The 15,547-nt window shown below is 39.0% G+C and overlaps 1 long non-coding RNA gene across 1 annotated transcript; it reads right to left on the reverse strand.

Moving 5' to 3' along the window:
- Nucleotides 1-8,013: 8,013 nt before the first annotated feature.
- LOC118167086 lies at nucleotides 8,014-15,162 on the reverse strand. The gene is made up of 3 exons (XR_004750923.1): nucleotides 15,056-15,162; nucleotides 14,411-14,485; nucleotides 8,014-9,125 (listed from the first exon to the last, which is right to left on the reverse strand). It is a non-coding gene; the product is annotated as an uncharacterized LOC118167086 (long non-coding RNA).
- Between the last annotated feature and the right edge of the window lie 385 nt (nucleotides 15,163-15,547).

Below are 15,547 nucleotides of genomic sequence, written 5' to 3' on the forward strand. Positions count from 1 at the left end.
TCTCATCTGGAAATCCACCTGTATTTGTTTGGTTTCTCAGTCTAATCCAGCCCATTTGGGAGCATTTCCTGAAACCAAAGTCTCAGTTCCTTTCTTGGGGACTTCCATTCTCACCTCAGCTGGGACAGGAGGCACAACCACAGGGCCAAGCCGAGGTCCGCTCTGCACACCACACACACAGGCCAGCACAATCTCTCAGGACCTGCTCTATAACACAGTCACAGAAAGCCCACCCTGCATTTTCAAAAGCAAACAATATTCCCAGGCATAAGGCAGGCTGCCTGCTCACGTTATCTAAATGTGAAAGCCAGCTGTGCCCATGCTGGCAGCAAGCACAATACAAACAAGGTCAGTCTTATGTATTAGGGAAATGTTAAGGGGCTTAGGTACATCACAAAGAATACCATTATGCTAAGCAAACCGACGTTTGATTCTCTAAATTGGATTGATAACCACAGATAGGTTACCAGATGTGTACCAACATAAGTATTCACCAATTACTCTAAAATTGTTATAATAATAATTTTATATATATATATATATATATATTTGAATTCTTAACTTTAGTGAAAGGTTTAGAAAACAGCAAAGCAATAACTTAGGAAAAATTACCTGTGAAACAGGCTTTCCCCCACCATTACCTTCAAGACTAGCAGAGCTGGGTACGCTACCACTGCAGTGCAGATGGCAAACTGAACACACACACACCCTCAACAATTACTTTACCAATGACTGTACCACAAAGTCTGAACCTTTGATTAAAACCTCAGAGTTTTAATCCACCTCCCAGATCCGTATCTTCGTAGCAGAGAAGAGAAAATATCCCTCCAGCCCAGCCCTGTTTCTCTCAGACACATCCACAGCACTGTAGAGAGAGAGATTCCCATTGCATCTACGTGGGTCTGCTTAAATTTCATAGTTTTTGTATACCACAAACTTGAATATTGAAGAAAGTGTGCACTAATTATATCCACAGCACATTAAAAGAGTTAGTAAAACTCACGCCTACATTCAGCATGGGATATTTCAAACTAATGAGGATGACCCAGCGTGCCCGATGTCTAAGGACAACTTGCTGACCCCTTCTTGGAAGAATTCCAAACCAGTTCTCGTGCTGAGCACTTTACACTTGCACTAAAGCCTGAAGGACTAAAAGGCCCCTCATAATAACACCAAGACCAATGCATACAAAGGCAGGTGATCATTTAACTAGTAGAGAAAATTACAGGAAGGAATTGCAGCTTAGCATGACTCTGCATAGCCTTTCCAATATCAACTTTGCTGTGAACTTCTTTTCTTGCTGCCCAACATTGCTGTTCTGCAGATGGTTTTTCCTACAGCATTAGGAAGGATCTAGACCCAAACATCATCGCAGCAAGGCCACAGAACTTGGAAAGCAACAGCCACTTGCTGAAATACTGTATTTGATAAATTCTCCATGACCCAAATGAAACTAACTAAATTCAGACTGACCTTATCATAATAAAATCTGTACAAGATATACCATGCTTAATACACTACATAAAAGCAAAAAAATAGTAACAGCAGCAATGTCCATTGACAAAATCCCTCGACAAATGCATTTGAAAATGCTCAGAGCTATATTACCGAGTGAATAGAACTGCAAACCCGCAGAAACTGAAAGTCTTGTGAAATGTTAGATTACCTCCTTACATGCTAGCATAGAGCACATCCCTTCTTCAGAACGACAACCTGCACAAATATAATCAGATTTCATTTGACAATAACAAATTCCACAAGTTCTTCATGGTTGCAGGGCTAACAGTCAATTATCAGCAAGTTTAATGTGCAATCTCTTAATGAGAGAGCTGTAAAGAAATAATAATTTCAATTGAAAAGACGGGATCAAAGAAGAAAGATCATAAATTCATGCTTAATCTAGAAGATATATTTTTCCTTACCTGACAACTTTTGGAATTTTAACAAAATCCATCCCTAAGACCTAAATCAGTGCCTAGAACTCACCTCTGATTTAGTATGTTTTGTTTAAGCTGTTATAATGAGATCACATTTAGGTAACTGATTAAGAAATAAATGAGAGGAAACAATTCTGGGTACTTTTAATCACATTACCATCCAAGTCTTCAGGCAGGCTCCTGCAGCAGAGCCTCTGCAGCTGAACTCTTTTAATCACTTTCCTGTCTGGTGAGGTGGGTTGCCATGGCGAGGTGATGCAAGAAGCACATCCCCATCCTCTCTGAAGGAGCCATTAGCCCACTTTAAAGGGTAGAATGGTTCAGGTAAAAATACTGGTGCTTTGCAATCACATCGAATCTTTCATCACAAAGTGTGGTGTGGCTAAATGAGTACATAACTTCAGGTTTGCTAGAGGAAATTTTTTTCTAGGAATGCTCAACACTACAAAGCAAAACAAAGATCATGTCCAGCATTAAGGAACATATTTCCTGATACTTTCACTGGTTTCTAAGCATTTAACTTGCTCAGAAACTTGGTCATGCAATGAACACCCCAAAAAAACTCCCAACTGTAAGTGTGCAAGTAAACCATGCCTCAATTTGTTGAGCTATGAGGTTTGCAAACACCCACAAGGAAAGATGAATTATTTGTATGCCTGTACGTGAGTGATGTTTCTTGAAACTTGGGGTATATTTTTATTTTCTATTATTTGTAATCACATCCAGAGTAATGAAGTCCAGAATAGACAGCAACAAAAGTTGCTTATGATTCTTATTTTTATCTTTCCCAAAAGTTTCACTAGGACATGTGGGAGAAAAACAATGAGGAAAAAAAATAAAATAAATAACCATATTATTTACTTTCTTTTCCAAATACTCCTGATAAATGAGCTGTAACATATGCTAGGTACCTAAAAAGCTGAAAATCAAAATGTTCTCACTTATCTTTTAAAAATGCTGGTCACTGCAGGCCTTTATTTGCATTTGTGCAAGGAAATGAAGTGCCAATACATAAAGCAATACCATATGTCAAAATAAAGCTTTAGAGAAGATGAGATCAACGTGGGGAAAAAAAAAAATCCATCATTAAGTTTAGTTGTGCAGGGATTTTTCTCATATCTTCTCAGATAATTATGAATGTATCTGTGTGTGACTGGCCAAGAAGGAGAAGAAGAAACATCTCAGGCAAAGTCTTGAAGCCAGTGCTACTTTTTAATTGACTGTGTCGGTGCCAGATTTTCAAACAGTGCACCCAAAAAGAAGCCAAGCACAGAGAGGTGCTTACCTGCTCAGAATGAAATGCAAGCTGAATATTCAATTTTTTCCAAGCTGCAGACTAGGAGAGGCACTAATATTTGCAAAAATGTGTAGATATCCCAAACATAAAATCACATGATTAGTTTTCAATCTCATCTTGGTATGAGATGATGAAAGACAGCACACGTTTAACTGCTAAATATTTTGGATATAACTTCAAAGTATCATGCAGTTTAAACAATTTTTTATAAGTTCATTCCTTGCACTTCATTTCCCTAAATTAGACAGTATAGGATGATTTTGCAAGGTCAGCATCAGCAAAGCAGCAAAGCCCAGTGAAAGACTTTACAGGAAGGGAATAGGATTTTGTTTTACAACAAAGCTGCCACCACGTACTGAGCCGATGCTCACACCCCTGGGCACTGGGACGTGTGTCCCTGGTGCACTGGCTGGCAGCCAGTGCCCAGATGCTTGCACCCGGGCAGCCCAACCAGCCCAGGGCCATTCACTGGGGAGCACAAGGAGGGCGCTGGCATCAAGCCCTGCTGCCAGCCTGGAATTTCCCAGATGCTGACCACCCCACAAGCTGTCAGGATTTCCTTGCCAGCCACCCCTGGGGGTGTCCACAGGAGCCACACGTGGTACTGGGGACGTTGCCCCCAGCTGCTCAGCCCACAGCATCCATATGCCCTGACCTCATCTTTACCCTCTGACTGCTCCTATTGACATCCTCTGCAAAAAAAGGCTCTGGAAGTAACCTACTGCGAACAAAAGAGCAGGCACTGACACCCATTACTCCCATCCCTGTTATCCAACTAATGCTTGCTTTCATCTGGAAACAGCCAACTTTACAGATAAATTGCCTTGATGTAATTGGTACAGCTGTTCCCATTTTACTTGCAAGCTCAAATGTGCACTTTAAAAAGTGTATTTAAATATCACACTCTGGTTCTTCCTTTCCTTCTGGAAGCACACAAATCCCCCATTAGTCCTCTCATTTGTGTAGTTTCAATTACTATTCCTTTTTTTCCACGTGCTTTTATATATATCCACACACCTAAAGGACTGGCAGTGCTGTTGTTTAACAGCCTTCTGATCTTAGCATGGTACGGTAAGATGTTCTTTACTTCCAGGGACAGTTTTAAATAGATAAAAGAACAATTGTGCTTCAAAAAACCAAGATCAGTTGTTTTACTGACTTAAGAACGGTGGCTGGGTACCTGTGCTGCAGGACAGGGCAACACCCCAAAGCCCAGCATGGGGCTGGCCATTGCTCAGCTCCCTGGATGTGCACCAGCTCTCCATTTCGGGAAAGGCAACTATATACGAATAATGGGAGGGAACCACAAAATGTGAAAGAAAGGTCCTTGCTCAAAATGATCAATGTACGATAGCTCAGACTGCTGTGGTGTATATCTACTCTGAAATCTTGATGCCGCAGACTCTGAGACAGCATTCATCACGCCGTACAACGGCTGTACCAAGCACAAGTCCAATCCAGCAAAATAGAACAAGCAAGTTGCACAGTTCAACCCAGTTAGGTCCCGCTATCATCTGTTTATCTTTGTTTCTGTATTAAGTATCGCTACAACAAACTGTAAGCATTACAAGGATATACTTTTAAATGCTTTTCATCTGCTCACCATTTTTACGCAGATGCTAAGTAATTGCATCACCCATTCAGCTTCTCATTACATATTTGCAGCATCAATAGGAGACTAGAGAACACAAAACAAACAAAAAAGATGACCAGCAGCATCTGCATCTCTACAAAATGAACGTGTACACTGGTATATAGAGCATGTTTCAACTGTACAACGTTGCCTATTCTCAGATGTTGACAGCTTTATTTAGTCCTAACCATTGATATTTACAAAGGGATCAGAAGAGTAATACCTTCCAAGGAAGCAAGGATTCCACAATCAAGTACTTGAGGCTTTTTTTTTTTTTTTTTTTTTTTTTTTTACCCTACCTGTTCTCAAATTATACAGCCAAAATTTCTTAAGGGTTAGAAGACTAGCTTTGTTTGAAGGATGCTTGTTCTTTTCTGTTAAAAACAGCAGCTAGGGTAGTGGGGAGGATCAGACCAGAGGATCGCTTCTGAGGGTACAGCAGACGTATGCTGTTGGTCAGGATTGTAATTTTACCGAACAGAACACCTTCTTAATAGATAGGCATGAGTTGTATGAAGGAGGCTCCTTTGATGTCTAAATGACTTAATTGAAAGGTAATTAACTGTTCAGTAAAGTGTGCTAAGTAAGAGATTGTGACTTTGCATCGGTGTAGGAGAGGTAAGAAAGACCTCTGTCTAAATTTCTAGATGGCATCTCCATAACACTAACAAAACATAGGGTGGAAAGACACGCAGCATTTGAGGGCAGCACCAAATGGATGTTTATCCAAACAATCTTACAGCTCTCCAGGTAAAAGGCTCCATGAACTTCCAGAGTAGGTCGGTCCTGCTTAAAGAGTTATTGTGCTGCTGTATTTGTCTCTATGTTTCCAGTGCTTTTTCTGACAAGACTGGTTTGTCTCTACAGTCTTTCAACAATTAACTTGGAAACTTCTCTACGCCACATTCCTCTTGGGATATTGTTCCTGAAATGATTCACCTATAAATTCCTCTCCCTCTCTCTCTGTTTTTGAGGGTGGAGGTAATAGGCATTTTTATTTCTCTCTGATTTTCTACTAGTTTGCAGTCCTCCATGATTCAAGAATTACAGACCTGTTACTGTTTCTTGTTCACTCTCCTTTTCCTTCCACCTTCCCATTCTCAAACATTTTTTTCCCAGTAAGACAAAAACAGACATACACATCTCCATTATTCATTCCCTACTTCCAAAACAATGGGCACCAGTATCTTTTAAGTGGATAGCTTGTATGAACTGCTCTACTAATTACCTGAAATATATTGAGATAATTAAAGCAACTCATCATATTATCTGAGAAAACAGTATTTTAGCTCTTTTTTTTTTTTTCCATATTATTGTGTGGCTGTTGTTGGAAGCATCCATTTGCCTCTAATGCCTCTTACAAATAAGATCCTAAGATCTCACTCATATTTTGTTTTGTTGGGAATGTTATCGATCCATTATAGCTTGACTCTGAAGATAGGTCAAGAGTACTAGATTCCACTGTACACCAGTGCCTTCTGAATAAAAGTAGAAAACAACAACATCAACATAAACGTGTAGGATGCCTCTGTACAGTAACTTTTTTTTTTTTTTTTTTTTAGTGTTTCCTGTAAATAAGTCACTTCAATAATTTTGCTTCTTGGTACATGGGTTTAATTACATAGTCTTTCTACCATAAGAAAATGTGTGTATACATGCATTTTGAAAACACATTTTCTTGTTTCTGCAGAATTAATAAAATACCACAGGATACACCATGTGCTTGCAATCACTGGATGTACAACTACAGAAATTTAAACGCTGTGCACTGTCTGGTACCCCATAAATTTCCCTCCCCTCCCCAAGCTTCACACAGCTTCAAGTTCAGAGCTCAAGTTCAGAGCTGCTTTAAAGGTGCAAGTAATTTATACAATTCCGATCACCCTGACAGTATCAGGAAACAATTCTGGAAAGTCTGCAATTGCTTCACAAAATGTCAACTGTTTTGTCTCATGGTACGACATTGTTTAGGACTAAGCATTAAAAAAAAAAAAAAAGCAGATGCTGAAGGAGTCTTATAAAACATACAATAAACTTGGATGGAACCAGACAAGGTTTGACCTTAGCCAGCTATATAGCACTCATTCATTACTGAAGAACTTAACCTAAGCGATTGTCAGGAACACATTTGACTGAACTTTGTGGATGTTACTTAGGTGTAGCTGTGATGATGCAAATAAACTCCTCTATCCACATGCACTAATGCAAATATGAAGCGAGTAAATAACACAGATCAGAATCATACAAGCAACTACAGCAAAGGATCTTATAGTTCATAACAGGAAATACTGCTAGAAACAGAACCAAGGACAAAGTCATGGATGTAATGCAAGATTTAAGGTGTGCATTTTTTTTTATTTTTTAAATCTGACAACAGACTTTATTCAATATTATACCATTGTAAGGTAATTCTTGATAAACAATCCTTGACTTCTGCCAACTCATAGTATGGAGTTGTTTTTGCACACACATATCCAGCTATACATGACTGTAAATTAATTACTGATAATTGCCAGTTTAGTTTTTGACTAAAGCTAGCTGATGTTTTTGAATGTAAATTGTTTTTATATACTTTCATGAGCACTCACTGTACCAAATTAAGTCTTCCTACCTAACGCGTAAGCCAGCTTGTGACTATCCAGTAACCATGTTATTTCTCAAACCAACAAGTAACAGGGAACCAGGAATCAGTTGTGATACTAGGAAATAGGTGTTCTAGGTTAGAAACTTGCTTTGAAACACAGGTGGTCTCAGCCCACTTTTGGTATCTAACCAACCCTCCTCTTCCTGATTACACAGTACCAACTGTTGCTAACTTGAGCAGGACACAACTTACTTGGTAATCAACAGAAATTGTGTATTTAATTGCAGCAAAGATCTGGTTTGAAATAATTGCAGAGGATGGTGGCAGCTAGAGTGTTCTCTAGAGTGTTCTGGGAGGATCCCTTCTTGTTATGTGCACTGATTTGACCACATCAGTCTACTTAAAGGGACCACAAGGTCCCAGGTGATGGCAGCCAGTTCCCTGATGGAGGTGTGATGAAGCAAGATGACTAAGTGTTGGGTTAGGTGTCAGGTTGACCCCTACATACACTATTATGCCCTCTTCTTCAAAGGGAACAGCATTGCAGAATAGCTACACTGATTATCTAGCCTGCGCTACTGTAAAAGACCATCATTTCCAAACCATTATTAATACAGAATATGGTCTGCTGTCAGCGAAGGATTTCACTTCAGGACTTAAGAAGTTTAATAAAGAATATTTTGGTGAGTTCTGATGTGATTTTATATTTCATAATTGTGGGATATGTCACATATGAAAAGAGGTGGAGTAGTAGCTGAAATATAAGATCTGCATATATATCATCTCTCCCTATGAATAAAATTAAAATCATGTTGGAAAACTATTCTGGGTACCATTCTTCTCCTGAGTGCCTGCTTAAGATGACAGATAAATCCACACCAGCAGATTACATCTAATGTGAACTAGAATAGTTTAGCCATTGTTCTATATTCCTTGCAATTTTTTTAAGCCTTACGGATTTTGTACAGACCATGGTTCCACGGCAAAGAGGAGTTTAAAAAGCTAGTTAAACCATCACACTAGGAGAAGAGGACAGATCAAGTCCTAGCACATGTGTGCATCGGCATATTTCATTTGTGGTTGATTGTACAGTGCATACGGGTATAATCAATGTTACCACAAATCTATTCAAATGCAGTTCATACACAAGTACACTCTAAAACTGTTTGCCTCAGTGTTTCAAGAACATTTATTAAACGAAATCACAGATATCCTTTTCTACAAGGATCATGCTTATTAGAATATAATTAGCAAATGATAATTGTCTACCAAGAGAACAACATAGCCTATTGTCCCTTGTCCTTGTTTACTATACCACAGCAGAAAGGTGCTCAGGTCTCTCAAGCACATCGATTATGCTCGCCTGTTCTAATTACATCTGGAAAAACCATCTTCTGGGGTCACAAAGGTTAGGAAAGAAGAGATGCCAGGAATAGCATGGGCAACATGCAAAGACAAAAGATAACTATTGACAAGCACAAGGATGGAAGCTTTTTGTGGATAGAGGCAACTCAGACAGTTGTTTCCATCTTGGTGTTTCTCTGGACTGCTCCACTGGGAGCCTCTGGGAGATCACAGGAGAGAAAAAACACTTGCTGGTCTTCTGGTTGGAGGGGCGAGCAATATGCCAATGTGATTGTCATCTGAGGAAGAGCAAGGAAGAGGACACCGTGTCTACGTACTAAACAGCATGAGAGGGTAAAGTTTTGTCCATACCCATATCAATCAGGTGCTAGAAGGATTCAAAGAAAGGAGTATGGGACAAAACTATAGATTTTGAAGCAACACCCGTATTACTAGAAATTGGTGTGACTTGCATAATTAGAAACAGTCTTTAGGGGAAATAATGAATTGAAAGAACATGTGCAAGAAAGAATTGAATCTCTACACTATTGTTAAGTTTCCTTCTCTATCCTTAAAGCAACCATCACATAGGAGGTATCAAAAGTGGAAAGAAAAAATATGCAGTTAGAAGATGTATTGCTTTCTGGTAGACAAACTCTCCCCCCACATTACTGTGTTATTTTACACCACTATTGTGTCAGGTTTTTTCATGTCTTTTCTCTCCCCTCAATCATTTCAAACCCATCATTTAAAAGTAAGCAAATCTTTTTATAGGAATGAAGTCAGTCTCACTTATGTCCTGGTTACATTGCTCATTTGCATAGCACACAGTTTCAGACATCATTTATTAGTAAAACACATGCTTTGATGACTTGCCTCATTTCTAAATTCGCAAGCCAGGGCTGGCAGAGGTTTTCTGTGTTGACGTTTCCCAGACCTTAATGCCTCGCACGAGCAGAGCAGCAGGCGCTGATCCACGGGGCCAGCTCGGCCGCCCACGTGGCTCTCCTGCAAGGCACGGAGGCCGGTCCAAACCAGAGCCCAGACCCATACACTGGGGGCTTCTTCTCACTCAGTAATTCCAGCTTCATTTGTGCCCTCCTATCTCCATCTCCAGGTTGAGGAAGCGTAGGGAAAGAGCTTCCTGCTCCCAATCTCGCATCTCATATGCTGGGACAAACATAATGCTGAACTTGCCTCTGCTGCTCTGTACAAACAGCTCTCTGAACCGTATCAGCATTTTGCACGCATTGTAAATTTGGGAAAGAAAAATAAGTTAATTTAAAATGTGCCGCAGTTTGTGCCAGTGTTGTTGATGTCACCCTGAAAGAATTCCCACCCTTAACACACACTTCTTGAAGTATTTACAGTTTATCTGCGAGACTCAAGGTTTTCATTAGTCAAAAAGTGTTGTTTCTTTACAAACACATGGAAATCCAAACTTTCCCAGTTATTTTGGTACTGCAATAAATGTGAAAACCACGCAGGACTTACATTAAGTTACATTTAAGATTACTTTGTTACCATACGAGGAAAGGTAGCAGCAGCAGCTGCATGATGTAGCATACAACAATAAATTATGTTTGCTTTACAATTGGTATTTCAATCTTTCCACATAGGCAAAGAAGAACTGCAAAGTTTCATTACCAGACTGGTATTACAGTGGTTACTGATCGAGCAGGGTCCACCATAAGCTCTGTAAGCAGACAACAGAAGCCATTCTGAAAGCTGAGGAACTGCAGATCAGACACACAATCTGCATTACATAAAACAAGCAATGTGATATGAACAAGAAAACCCCTCCAAACCCCTCATGAGCATATAGTCATCACCTATAGGACTGTCCAGGGGCCTGGGATGAGTGGAAGTTGCCTCAAAATGGCTTTAAGTTTTCCTAGCAGTTATAGACCACCAGGCACTGGTGGTCAGCAAGGGGTCTTCAGAGCTCCACTCACCTTCGCCCTTTCCTTTCTCTTTCCCCACTCACATGCTCCAAACAAGTTCTCTAGTGGGTTTAGATTGTCCTTTCCCATTCTTTAGAAATTTAGATTCTATTTTTAAATTCTTTAGAAAAAAAAAAAAAGTTAACCACTGCAGCAATAGTGAAACTAAATGCACAGTATGGTTCAAAAAATTTTTAAGTAATGAGGTTCAAGAATCATTGACAATAAACCTTATCATTAAGCTACTGATAATCCTACAGCTACATTTCCTACAACTTGAAATTTATTTTTTGATCTTTCTCCTAGCCACATCAGAATATATATATATATAAAAAAAAAAAATATATGACTTAAGTTTTCCTGCTGAGTCTGAAAACATAAAGATGCCCAGAAAACAATGTTAAAGAATAACATCAGATAATTGGTTTGGGGGAAAGACTTGGAATTCCAAAACTGACTAATACTTATCATTAGCATTTATAGTCTTATAATAATCAACAGGAAGTGATTCAGAGCTCGAACCACTGAGAACTACAGTTTTTTTTAATCATTAGGGAATAATTACCACAAAAGTAAGAAAACTTTTTCATTTACAAATCCGAAAGCAGTAGAGATGAATGGCGGGTTTGCCTCTACTTCTTATTAGAGTTTTTTTTTGTGCCAATGTGTCAAAGGCAAAGAATCTAAAAAAATCCAGTAGATATGGGTCTCCAGGGAGCAAAACAAGTCAGGGGTTTTCTGATGAAAGTTTTTTTTCATAAAAATTGGATTGCCTGAAGGAACGTATGAACCAGTTTAGATGAGAAGACCATGTCTGGCTAAGTGAGGGAAAGGGGAAGAAAAAGCCCATTCCCTCTTACTTCCAAATAAGTAAAATCTGTAAAAATTAGAACACTTAACTGGAACACAGGACACCTCACTCAACTTCATCCCCAAAATCTATCCTAGCCACCAAGCCGCAAAGCAAGCTTGACTGTTTATTGGACGTGGAAGGGAAATGAAAACAAAGAGCAGAGAAGAAAGTGAGATTCATCTAAGAAAACCAAGAGCCTGCTGGTCATTGTGCTCACCTTAGAAGTGAAAAATGAAGCTTTCAGTGCAGCTAATCAAGCCAGAGTCAGTCCTTCAAAGTCAAAATGTGTACACTGCTAGCTTGGGTATGGCTATTCTAACAAAAAGAACTGGTCTCTTGCTTTTCATGAAAGAAGTTTGAGGTGTCCTCCATGCTTAACATCATCTTGAAAAACGACAGCAGACAGGTGCACCTAAAGACCCACTCGTTCAGTCCCTGATATGAGTACCCAGCAGAAGGCCAACCATACTAGTGATAGCACAAGTCCTACAATATGTATTCACAGTTCATATTAGAGCAGTGATGTGGCTATGGGCTGTGGACTTTAAGGCTCATTTTGAGCAAGGCAAAACCACTGCCACAATCACCTTGCTCTATGAGAGGGCACAGAGAACGAGAGGGCCCTGCAGGCTGGGACTGAGGTGATAGGGTAGAGCAGCCACAAGTATCTGCTGCTCAGAGGATGCCCCCACATACCCCATTGTTTTCCCCTGTTGGTTTCAAGATCCATGCTGTGGGAAAATATATATGTATATATATGCGTGTGTGTGTATATATATATATATATATATGTATATATATATATAAATATAAAATCTCTACCCCCAGGTACTTGTTTGCTTTCCTCTTCTAAGGAAGAACCTACACAGAGAGGCTTCAAAACACCAGTCTCAATTTTATTCCTTCCACCTGTGGGGGGAGGGAATGGACCAAACTGCCAAAAGCTAAGCTACAGCCACCTCTACATTGGCAAAAAGCAAAAGTAACATCAGCATAGTGAACAGTAATGCTCTGAATTTAAACAAGCTTGGCAGAAGTCAGAATATTGCCCTATTTCCTTAACTAGTCTAATTAGAGTATAGAATTCAATTTGGAAAGTACATTTTAATAAACATATGCTGAGGCACATTACATTCTTCTTCAAAACGTTTCAGATGTACAATTACACTGTACAGATCTGTGAAACAAGAACAGATATGCCTCGCCTTTGAAATGATGTTACGTAAAGCTTCTTTCTTCTCTAGATTAGCACAAACAACAAGATTAAAAGCATTTCCAAAATGAAGCAGGATGTGTACAAAGCTGTCATTTCTACAGCCAGTACCACATTAAACCTCACTCAGTGAAATAATTAGTTTGGGTTGTGTGTGTGGATGTGGATTTTTATTTTATTTTTTTTTACAGCACCGACATGGATCAATTTATTTGAAAGAGAACATAAGGTGTTGATATTACAATGGCCTCTTTGAATCACAGTAAAAAGAGTTAGGCCTCAAATAGCTTGCAATTGTTAAGAGATTTCAATATCTGAAAAGAGAATGACTGATGATGATGATTCAGAACTCATTGCAACTGGCAACATACATGACCTACACTCACTGAAAGAAAAGCCAACAGTGGATCCTTTTCCCTCCTATACCCTATACATGAGATTTACTGTTGTGCATACATTTTCAAAATCTTCAGAACAAACATCCAACTGAACAGCTTTTAATTTAACAGACAAATTAAGTATTTTGTATAAATTTTCTTCTTTTGACTCTACCCCCAACAGCTCGAGCAAGCAGAGAAGTAAAACATGAGAAGTTCCCTTTTATTAGAGTGCTAGCTGACATGAACTAAATTGTCATGCTTAATGACAAAATCCATAGGGAACCAAAAATCACTACATGGTAGAAATCCCTGTACAAAGGAGCTTTAGCTGAAGACCAAAGAAGTTCACATTACTCAGCATATTAAACTACTAGCACTAAAATCCTTGAAATATATTAGTAAAGTGGTACATTTTACAAATTTCCTCACAAGAGCTTCAGTACAACTGAGTTTCTCCAATACTAAAAAGACTACATAGCCAGGGGATATTTTTGTACTGTTTATCATCTTTTATCAATATACGCTTGCTTTCAAGAATTGGAGCGCTTCAATATCAAGAGTCCTTAATTGTAAGTAGATGGTTATGTTTCATGACAATGAAGCTGGAGCTGAAAACCACATATGAGTTTATTTACTTCAAGTCATTCCAGTTTTAACAAGAATATTTTAAAATTCTTAAATTTGTTGTGTTTGGAGATCTTTAGTTTAAACAAAGCACTTAGATACATTCCTTTCCAAAGTTTTTCCTTCATTTTCTTAGAAGCATATACAATACATTCACAACAGGTATATCAAGAGTATAAGAGAGGATGCAGCAACATTGCCATTGAAATGCACAAGACATAATTTCACCTCTGATCACCATTCGTCTTTTTCAGTTATAACCCTTTTAAAAAAATCCCCTCTTTTGCTGTCTTACTCTGAAAGCATATGATTCATTAATATTTCCAACTCTAGGTAAAATCCTTGTCAAACATTGAACGAAATCATTAAGTTAGTCTGTGTAAGGTGTCCTTTACATGTGCTTTAAATTTGTCTGTCATTTACAAACATAAATGTTCTTCGTTATCCACTGTACAATAGCACAAAGCTCTAGAGATTATAATTCTCGTAAAATGTACCAGGATTATACTGGAAAAGAGCATTCTGATAGAGAAGTTTGGTTTTGCAGTGGTAAAACAGATGCACAAGTAGCAGGACTAAGGGAAGACTTTGATCTCACCTACCTTTCATGTATAATTGACAGTTGTAATTTGGACTCAGGGATGACAGAAAGGCAGCTGAGAAATTCTTTGAGATGCCTGTGTACAAAGAAGCAACATATGCTTAATACAAGCTGAAAGGAAAATATGCCTGAAGAATCAACATTGCAGAGCTTAAGTGCTACGCAGCACAGCAGTCATATATGAAAGGGTGGCCCATACAGACCTCATCAACGCAACCACCCTCTGGTCAGACTGTGAGTTAGTAAATTAGTCCTTGCTATTAAAAGTTAACATGAGCAATTGACTGAGGAGCACCCAGATGCAGAGGAATGGTGATGGGTTTATTCACAGAAGGAAGAGAGAGCAAAGAGAGGGGGCACCAGAAGATTTTATCTAGAGTAATACCAACTGAATACCCAACATTTGTTCCTCAGCGTTTTTCCCCTGAGAAGTGGATGTGGGGAAGACATGTTGTAATCTAGAAGATTTTAATCTCTTCCCTCCAGGTGCCAGCCTTGCCCCCCCCCGAGTGGTGCCCAGTCCATAACCCACCACTGCAAAAGCAGCCTGCAAGCTCAGCATGCTTCCAGGCTTTTGATCTGAGGAAAGAGACTGTAGTGGCAATGATGTGGGAGGCAAAACTTTGGGTACAAGTGAGATATTTACCAAATAGTATTTTCTCATTCATTGCCAAGAATAAAAACTGGTCATGGTGTTGATGTTGGCTATTTCAGGAAGGATCACAGACCTCCAGCTGAAACAACAGCACTTTGAAGCTTCTGTGAAAGGGCTTAAACCCAACTCTCACATGCTTTTTATAAGCAGTAGTACAAGTAGAAAATTGACTGAAATTCCTTTAGGTGAAGGCAAGTTAAGACTATAGTTAAATTTTAGAGTGAGCACAGACAAAACGCCCACAATGGGATCATTCTGGTACCTCAAAGATATTATGAGCTTCACAACACAGATAGGTACAATTTACTACTCTTCTCCATTAACAGTTGTGTCTCTCAATACAGATCTTTAATGCAGAAGTTACTCTCAACATAACTTATTTTTGTTAATGCACACTGTTGATCTATCCTGTTCCTCAAATACTGTATCAGATAAATATGTATTGCTACAAGTAGTCAAAAGAAAAAAAATCAAAGTTTTCAC

Source organism: Oxyura jamaicensis, chromosome 4, assembly GCF_011077185.1.
Source record: "Oxyura jamaicensis isolate SHBP4307 breed ruddy duck chromosome 4, BPBGC_Ojam_1.0, whole genome shotgun sequence".
NCBI lineage: Eukaryota > Metazoa > Chordata > Aves > Anseriformes > Anatidae > Oxyura > Oxyura jamaicensis.